We start from the raw sequence: 7,541 nt of genomic DNA, 5'->3' as shown, positions 1-7,541 counted from the left end.
CCGCTCCCAAGAACCGGGTCTGCACGGAGGCATCCCAAGGAAGTTCAGGAACCCAGGGAATTTTGTTCACACACCAGTCACCAGCCGCGTTTGCCACGTTCTTTCATTCAAGCACGAGAAAGTTTGTACACAATTTAGCTTTTTCTAGTGGTTGGGGGGGGGGGGGGCAGGGGGAGAAGGAAAAAAAAAAAAAAAGAAAGCCACGTAGGGCTCGTCCGGGATTTGAACCCGGGACCTCTCGCACCCAAAGCGAGAATCATACCCCTAGACCAACGAGCCACGGCGCTCAGCTCCTTTTCAGGGACGTTCTGAACTACACCTTTGTGGCAGCAATTGGCCGCCAGGCAGTTCTCGTGTTTTGAACTTTGTTTTTTTGTTTTCCCTCTGATGCCATTTCCTTCCCACCTGGTTTAGTTCTTCTCCCATCTTTACCAAGTTCTGTGTCTGACACTGGGCCTGTCCCTACTTATTCTCCTTTCCTCTCACGTCCTGTACACCTCCAGACACGGGCGATCAGGGAGGCAGCTTTTCAGACTGAAGGCCACACTCCTGAGTTCCACTGAGCCAGGTCCAGGGTCTAACTTCATGCTCGACCCTGGAGTGAACCAGGTTGGAGCTCCAGGACCCGAGCGGAGCTCGGACTCAGGGCCGTAGAGGCCGGAACCCAGGACAAGCGCACCGGAAGTGTTGGACCCCCCTGTTTCTACCTCGCGTTAACGTAAAATTCTAGAAACAGGACTGAGGAGCATCAAAATCCCAGGAGCTAGAGGGTGCTGCGGGTGAACAAGTAGTTCGGAGGCGAAGCACTTTGTTGCGTGTTCTAACACTGTAGTGCCCTGGCAGTCTCCCTGAGTAGGCAGCACGTCCTTCGCCTCCTCACCTTTGCTTAAATAGTTTCATCTGTCTGGAATTCCCGCCCCCACTTTCATCCCAGCTCACGTCAGACTCTATTTCTCCTTCCCGTCCTGCCTCAGGTAAAAATCTTCTGGTGGAGCTATATAAATAAATAATACTTAAGTATCTTAAAATTGCCTTTTCCTCGAAGGACGTGTGTATGTGTAGAGTAGGGGCTATCACACGGGCTGAAAAAATCACAATTATGGAGGTTTCTTCTGCGAATCGCAATTCTGCAGGACGCGCAGCACATAGGCAAATACGCGTGGACACCAACGACGTTATTCTGTCCCATTCAGGAGTCTTTCCTCTGACTTTTGTATTTCAGACAAACAAGGATGAATTAGAAGTCAAAAGTAAGCCTCTAGGGAGGTAATCCCTGGCCTTTCCAATACAGAGAAAGGATTCACACAATTCAGCTTTTTAAGCGTGATAAACCGAGATACACTTCTCCAAAGTCAATTAAGGTTTTTTTAGAGGTTGGAAGATTTCAGATCAGAATATGGTACAGAGACTTATTATTCACTAGAGTGAATCCAAAACAGCAGTTCTTCCTTCGAGCCGGAATCGAACCAGCGACCTAAGGATAGCTATAACCAGATTGCACTACAGTCCTCCGCTCTACCAGCTGAGCTATCGAAGGAAGCATGAACGGAAGCCTCAAGAACTCCCTGATCAGGGCATAGACACCACAAGCAGACCGAAGATGATTTAGATTTTGGGACAGGGCCACAGTGAAGGCACAAAGCCAATTTGCAAGAAAGTCCTGCGTCCGTAGTTGTAGGGACAGTCCTTCTGCTTCACTAAGGGGCTTGGTGTCCTCCAGGACATGTGTGCCTTTGTGTGTGGAGGGTGGAAGCGGAACTCGGGCAACAGACACCCGGGAACCTAGACATTCCCACCCAGCACCAGCTGGGCGGAGGGGCACCCGAATGCTACCACACTTCTTCTCAATGCGTCACTTCCGGCGCTTGCAGGGTGTGGCGAGCCGGTTTGGGTGGGAGGCCTCTCGCTTCCATCGCCACGTCCGCATGCTTGGGGGAGGGAGAGCGTGCGGAAAATTATAGGGAGGCGTAAATCTAGAGTTTCTGTGATGATTCGCGTCTGAGGAAAACAGTGTTAGGTCTTTCAAAAAGGAAGCCACAATTTCTTTTTGTCAATATCAAGTTTAATGACTCAAATTTCGCCCCCAAATTTGGGGGCACTTAATTCTCCCCGCTGAGATAGCGGAGTGATCATGAACCCTGGCCAATGGCGCGCGCCTTCTGGACGCCTGACCTAAATGGCTGTCGCCGACTTTCTCCCTTGGGGAAAGGGTCTTGTTCTGGACTCAAACCTGCCCAGTGCTTGAGGGTTCGGTCTGTTCTTTCCCTGGGCCGCCCTACTTCCCCGCTCCAGCGCTGCAGGTGTAGGGCACGAGTGGGCGGGTCAGCATAGCCAGGATGCGGTGGAGGCTGACCGCGCTGCTCACAGCTTGTCATGGACTCCGCCACGTTCCAGCAGCGCACTTGCGCACTCATACAGGAAACTAAAAGGAGGAGGGTTCCGCTTAGTTGGTGTTTTCTGGACCACCGGCAAATTGGAATTAGTCTCATTTTTTTCCCCCCCTAAATCAAAAGGTGTACCAACTCGCCAGGCCCCAGCGAGATTTGAACTCGCGACCCCTGGTTTACAAGACCAGTGCTCTAACCCCTGAGCTATAGGGCCTCGCGAGGACCGTTCCTCTTTGTTTCTTAGAAAAGGAAGACGTTCCTGGGCTTCTACTTGGACCACGTGAGGATAGGATGCAAAACCTGATTTCATTCCTTCTGCTTCCCAGTTAACAGTACTGGAATTCAACCCGCGGGCTCTGGTGTTACTGGAAATGGTGCAGTGTAGAGGCCAGTGACAGACCACCACTATCCTAAGATTGGAGCTATGTGCCCAACCCGACACAGACTAACACAATGAAAGACACGCACACACACACACTCCTTCACATTGTAAAAATTAAGAAGGAAAACCCTGCAAAGAGAAAGAAATCTGCCACGGGTCTCGCCTGAAACTGCGACTTCCACACTTGTTTTTCTCTTGGACTCAGGACTTCCACGAAACTGCAACCGTCTCTCTTCCAAGTTCCTTAGAAGTATGGACCTTTCTCACAACTCCAAGTCAGCGCCAGAGCAAGCAGTCACTAATTCGCTACTTAATTCATCCTTTCAATACTGTGCTAGGTTCTGCACTAGGAACTAGAGATGCAGATATGACCTTTATCCTGAAGTAACTGTCATTGTTCGTTTGTTTTTCAAATTTGAATCCTATAGAGATGTGTACTGTGAAAAAGTCATACTTGGGAAGAAAAAGAGAAGCCACAGACTGAGAGAGATATTTGGAAAGTACATATCTTTAAAAGACTTGTATCTGAAATGGAGTAAGAAATTTAATAATAAGAAAACAAGCACTCCATTTAAAAGTGGGTGAAGATCTGGAGAGACATCTCACCAGAGAAGAAATGCAGATGGCAAAGCACCATAGGAAACAGTGTGAGCACCAGTTGTCCTGAGGACAAGAAAACTAAGACACTGAGATGGCACTCAATGCTTATCAAGAAATAAAATCTTCATGGTGCAATATCAACTGTGTGAAAAATAGGGATTCACATGCATTGCTGCTGCAGGGCACGGTAGTTCACCCACTTAAGAAAGGCTTGGCAGTTTTCCAGAGTTAAATGTGGTCTCACCACAGGACTCAACGTTTCAGTCCTTGATCTGAAAGAATGCTGCTATGGTTTGTTTGCCCTTCACATTTCATGTCTCCAAAATCCTGGAGCCCAGAAAACCACCCCTTAGATCTCTTCCAGACCCCTCTCAGCCATCCAGTTTGGAATAGCCAAACTGTTCCTGTTAATCTCTGCAGGGAGGGTCCTTCAGGAAGGCACAGAATAGGATGTTCCACCTGGTCAAGTCATCTCACCTGTGTCCACTGGGTCCAGGCTGGCCCATTAAGGCAGTGAGGGTAGAACAGGCTGGGGCCACACCACTTTTCTCAGGGAGGCCTGGGACAAAGCCAGGAGAGTGGAGGGGAGAGGGGCTGTCTGTCAAGATGCTGACAGTGGAGGCCCCTCCCCATGGGGGCTGGGTACAGGGGCTAAGGGGCCTCCTGCCTCCATCCACACACGTGTCTCTGACCATTAAACAAGTGCCCTTTCCCAGGAAGTCCAGTCCCAGCCAAGGGTCAGCTCCAGACTTCAGTTCAATTTCCCCAAAATGCAAATGATGCCTCTGGACAATCAGGGTCCCAGAACTTTCAGGACTGAGCCTACTGCCTTCCAGCACAGGAAGGAAAATGCCCTGGGGGTTCTCACCCAGTCCCTGTCTCTGTCTGACCAACTTCTCACAGGCATCTCCCTGCTGGAACTCTGGCCCCGCTGTCTGCAGGAAAGGCCACAGACTGAGGCCAGGATGGGCCCAGGGCCCTGCATGCTTCCTGGGAGGACTGATAGCTGGCATCCCCTGTAGTACCCCAGGCATGGCAGTCACTTCCTCTGCCTTGAGTCTGGGGGAACCTGTCTAGTGGGGGACACAGGAACCCAGACCTGCGGTGGCAGGTGGGCAGATGGCTGTTCCCCCAACTCCACACCCCCTGCTGAGCTCAGGGCTTCTGGGAGGCCAGGACCAGTGCCCTCTTCCTCTTCCAGACTTGAGGATTGCCCGGAGCATGACAGGCCATCGGTAAGCAGTGTGATGGCCTCCCTAATGCTGGACTCTGAGGCTCCTTGTAGGGTGTTGACACAGTCCTGGGGCAGTTGTGGGCTGGCTCTAAGGACTCCTGTCCAGGCCATTCTGGAGGCTAGAATTCCAGAATCAGGGTACCGGCAGGGTCATTCTTCCTCTGAAAGATGTTGGGAGGGTCCTTCCTTGCCTCTTCAGTTTCTGATGTTTGCTGACAATTTTCTGTCAGGGACTAGGTGACTCATCTCTGGACTTGTTAGTGGAGGGTTCTTGCTGGATGATGCCAATAGTCAGGCATTTAATGAGGAGGAATTTCTTCCTATGCTCCATCCTCGCACCCAGCCACTCCAAGCACAGTTGAAGCCTGAGGAGCAGGCAGGAAGAGGAATGAACACGCCAGTCCCAGTCAGTCCTCTGTGGCCACATGCACCTGGCCACACACTCCACACAGCATACCTGACCTGGGCTGCAGATTGGACACTACCATCGTCTTGTGGAACAACAAAAAAATACCCCTATAGTTTTCAAGAAACACAGCAATGAAAAGTAGCTGTGTCAGGTGTATAGAGATGGTGGCTATTCCAAGGTCCACAAGTTTGCAAGGTGAACCATCCATCCTGAGTGATGTTTAAGACCAGACTGCACTATGAATAGATATTGAGATTTACACAAGTTAGGGGTCCAGCAATCCATGACAGAAGAAAATTATGAGCAAAGTCAGAGACAAAGACTAAGGTATTTAAGGGTCTATGGTAGACCACTATCTGGAACAGATGCGCACCCTCCTTGAAGTGAGAGTAGGTGAGAAGACAGGTTAATAAAATGAAGTTCGACCTATTTCAAGAATAGAAAATGGAAACTCACCACGCATGGATTGCAGAATACATTGAAGAGAGGAGAAACCAAAGTCAGCAACACCAGATGATCAAACAAAGCTACCAAAGGGTAATGGTTATGGGACTGGAAAGGAAGGAATGAATGAGAGAAATAGGGAAGAAGGATTCTGCTAAACTTAAATACGAAGTACAACAAAGAGGAAAGAGAGAGTACTATCAATGGTACCTTGGAGAAGCAATATGAGCATTGCTGGGGGAAAAGAAAGCCTACTCCTCAAGGGTATGTGAAGAGGACAGAAGGAATGAGGAAGTGCTAGGATTTAGATAGGCTGAATTTGAGGTGAGATGGAGCAGTTTGTGGGAATTGTACAACAGAATACTCTTGAGTCTAGAATTTCATTTTCAAGGTTAGATCAAATCATATAAGTCATCCATTGAGTTAGAGCCTCTGAGAGCTATGAGTTCTTGAAGGCTAAGAATAAAAGGAGAAAACAGCAGCTATCTGACAGTCCTGTTGTAGGTATTTGTCATATTAGTATTGTCCAACATCTTTTAAACATTTTCTTTACATTTGGTAATTTCACATATTATAAGTAAGCTTTGGGAGAAAAACTTGCTTTCCCAGTTTGCAACTGGAAGTAAGCATGTTATGTGGGTTCAATCAGTCAGATGAAGCCAGGGAAGATTTCAGTTTAGAAGTAGAAAACAGAAGTAAATAAACCCACAGGGAAAACCCACGAAACAACTGGAATTTATTTTCTCATGATTCTGGAGGTCAGGAATCCAAGATCAAGATGTTGGTGTATTTTATTTCTTCTGAGGCCTCTTTTCTTGGCTTATGATGACTGCCTTCTCTCCATCTTTTTACATGATCATCCCTTTATGCATGTACAACCCTACTGTCACTCTGCATCCAAATTTGCTCTTCTTATAAGGGCACAGATTGAATTGAGGCTCACCCTCATGGCCTCATTTTAACTTCATTATCTTTTTGAAGGTAATTTAAAGCCTATTAGAGGACCTAACACTTTTTAAAGTCCTTTATGTCCAAATATAGTCACATTATGAGGTACTGGTAATTAGGACTCCAACATATGACTTTGGGGTATGGAAACATATTTCAGCACATTTCAACCATTGTCTTTTTCACATATTGCATTTGTTCTATATTTTTCTCTTTTCTTGAAACTGTAATTAAATATATATTAGAGCTTTGCTCCTGTCCTCCATTTCTTTCAAACTCTTTTTGTCTCTTTATACTGCATTCTGGATAACACATTCGTGCCTGTGATACTGTTCTTTAACTCTCTTTATGGTTATGTTTAATCAGCTGTTAAATATGCCTACTATACCAGGCTCAGTGATGCATGCCTATAATCCCAGTGGGCTTGCAGACTGAGGTGGGAAGATTACAAATTCAAAGCCAGCCTCAGCAACATAGCTAGGCCCTAAGTAACTCAGTGAGACCCTGTCTCTAAATAAAATACAAAAAAAGGACTGGGGATGTGGCTCAGTGGTTAAGTCCCTCTGAGTTCAATCCCTGGTACAAAGAGAAAAGAAAAGAAAAGAAAAAAAAGCCTTCTATATTACTTATTTTGACTTAAATTGTAATTTCCAATTCTAGAAGTTCTTGTTGATTCTTCTTCAAAAGTGCTGGGTCCAATTTTGCGTTTCCTGTTCCTTATGGATATTTTTCAACTTAAAAAAAAAAAAACACTAATAGTTATAGTCATTTTAATATCTATAACTGATCATCCTAATTGAATTTTATGCTATTGCTTTTGTTGATTCTCACTCATGTTGCTTTTTTTCCGTGTGTGATTGGTCATCTTTGAATGTGTACTGCTCAGTGTCTTCGAAAAATCGCTTGCAGTGATTTTATTTTTTCCCTCCCCTGAGGCGCCAGGGACTCGAACCATGGCCCCTGTGCATGCTAGGCGAGCACTCTCCAATAGGAGCTATTTCTTCAACTCTGTAGTGATTTTTTTCTTTGTTTGTTTGTTTTTGTACTGGGAATTGAATCCAGAATGTCTTGCTAAATTGCAGAGGATAGCTTTGAACTTGCAATCTTCCTGCCTCAGGCTCCCAAACTGCTGGAAAT

At 46.8% G+C, this 7,541-nt stretch overlaps 3 non-coding genes across 3 annotated transcripts; all 3 read right to left on the bottom strand.

The window, feature by feature from the left end:
- Positions 1 to 207: 207 nt before the first annotated feature.
- On the bottom strand, positions 208 to 279 carry Trnap-ugg (transfer RNA proline (anticodon UGG)). The gene has a single exon. It is a non-coding gene; the product is annotated as a tRNA-Pro (tRNA).
- Positions 280 to 1,446: 1,167 nt separating this feature from the next.
- Trnay-gua (transfer RNA tyrosine (anticodon GUA)) lies at positions 1,447 to 1,537 on the bottom strand. Its single transcript is given in 2 exon segments — positions 1,447 to 1,482; positions 1,501 to 1,537. It is a non-coding gene; the product is annotated as a tRNA-Tyr (tRNA).
- A 991-nt stretch (positions 1,538 to 2,528) lies between these two features.
- Trnat-ugu (transfer RNA threonine (anticodon UGU)) lies at positions 2,529 to 2,601 on the bottom strand. Its single transcript has one exon. It is a non-coding gene; the product is annotated as a tRNA-Thr (tRNA).
- Positions 2,602 to 7,541: the final 4,940 nt, after the last annotated feature.

Source organism: Sciurus carolinensis, chromosome 2, assembly GCF_902686445.1.
Source record: "Sciurus carolinensis chromosome 2, mSciCar1.2, whole genome shotgun sequence".
NCBI lineage: Eukaryota > Metazoa > Chordata > Mammalia > Rodentia > Sciuridae > Sciurus > Sciurus carolinensis.
This window is presented reverse-complemented; position numbering and strand designations above follow the sequence as displayed.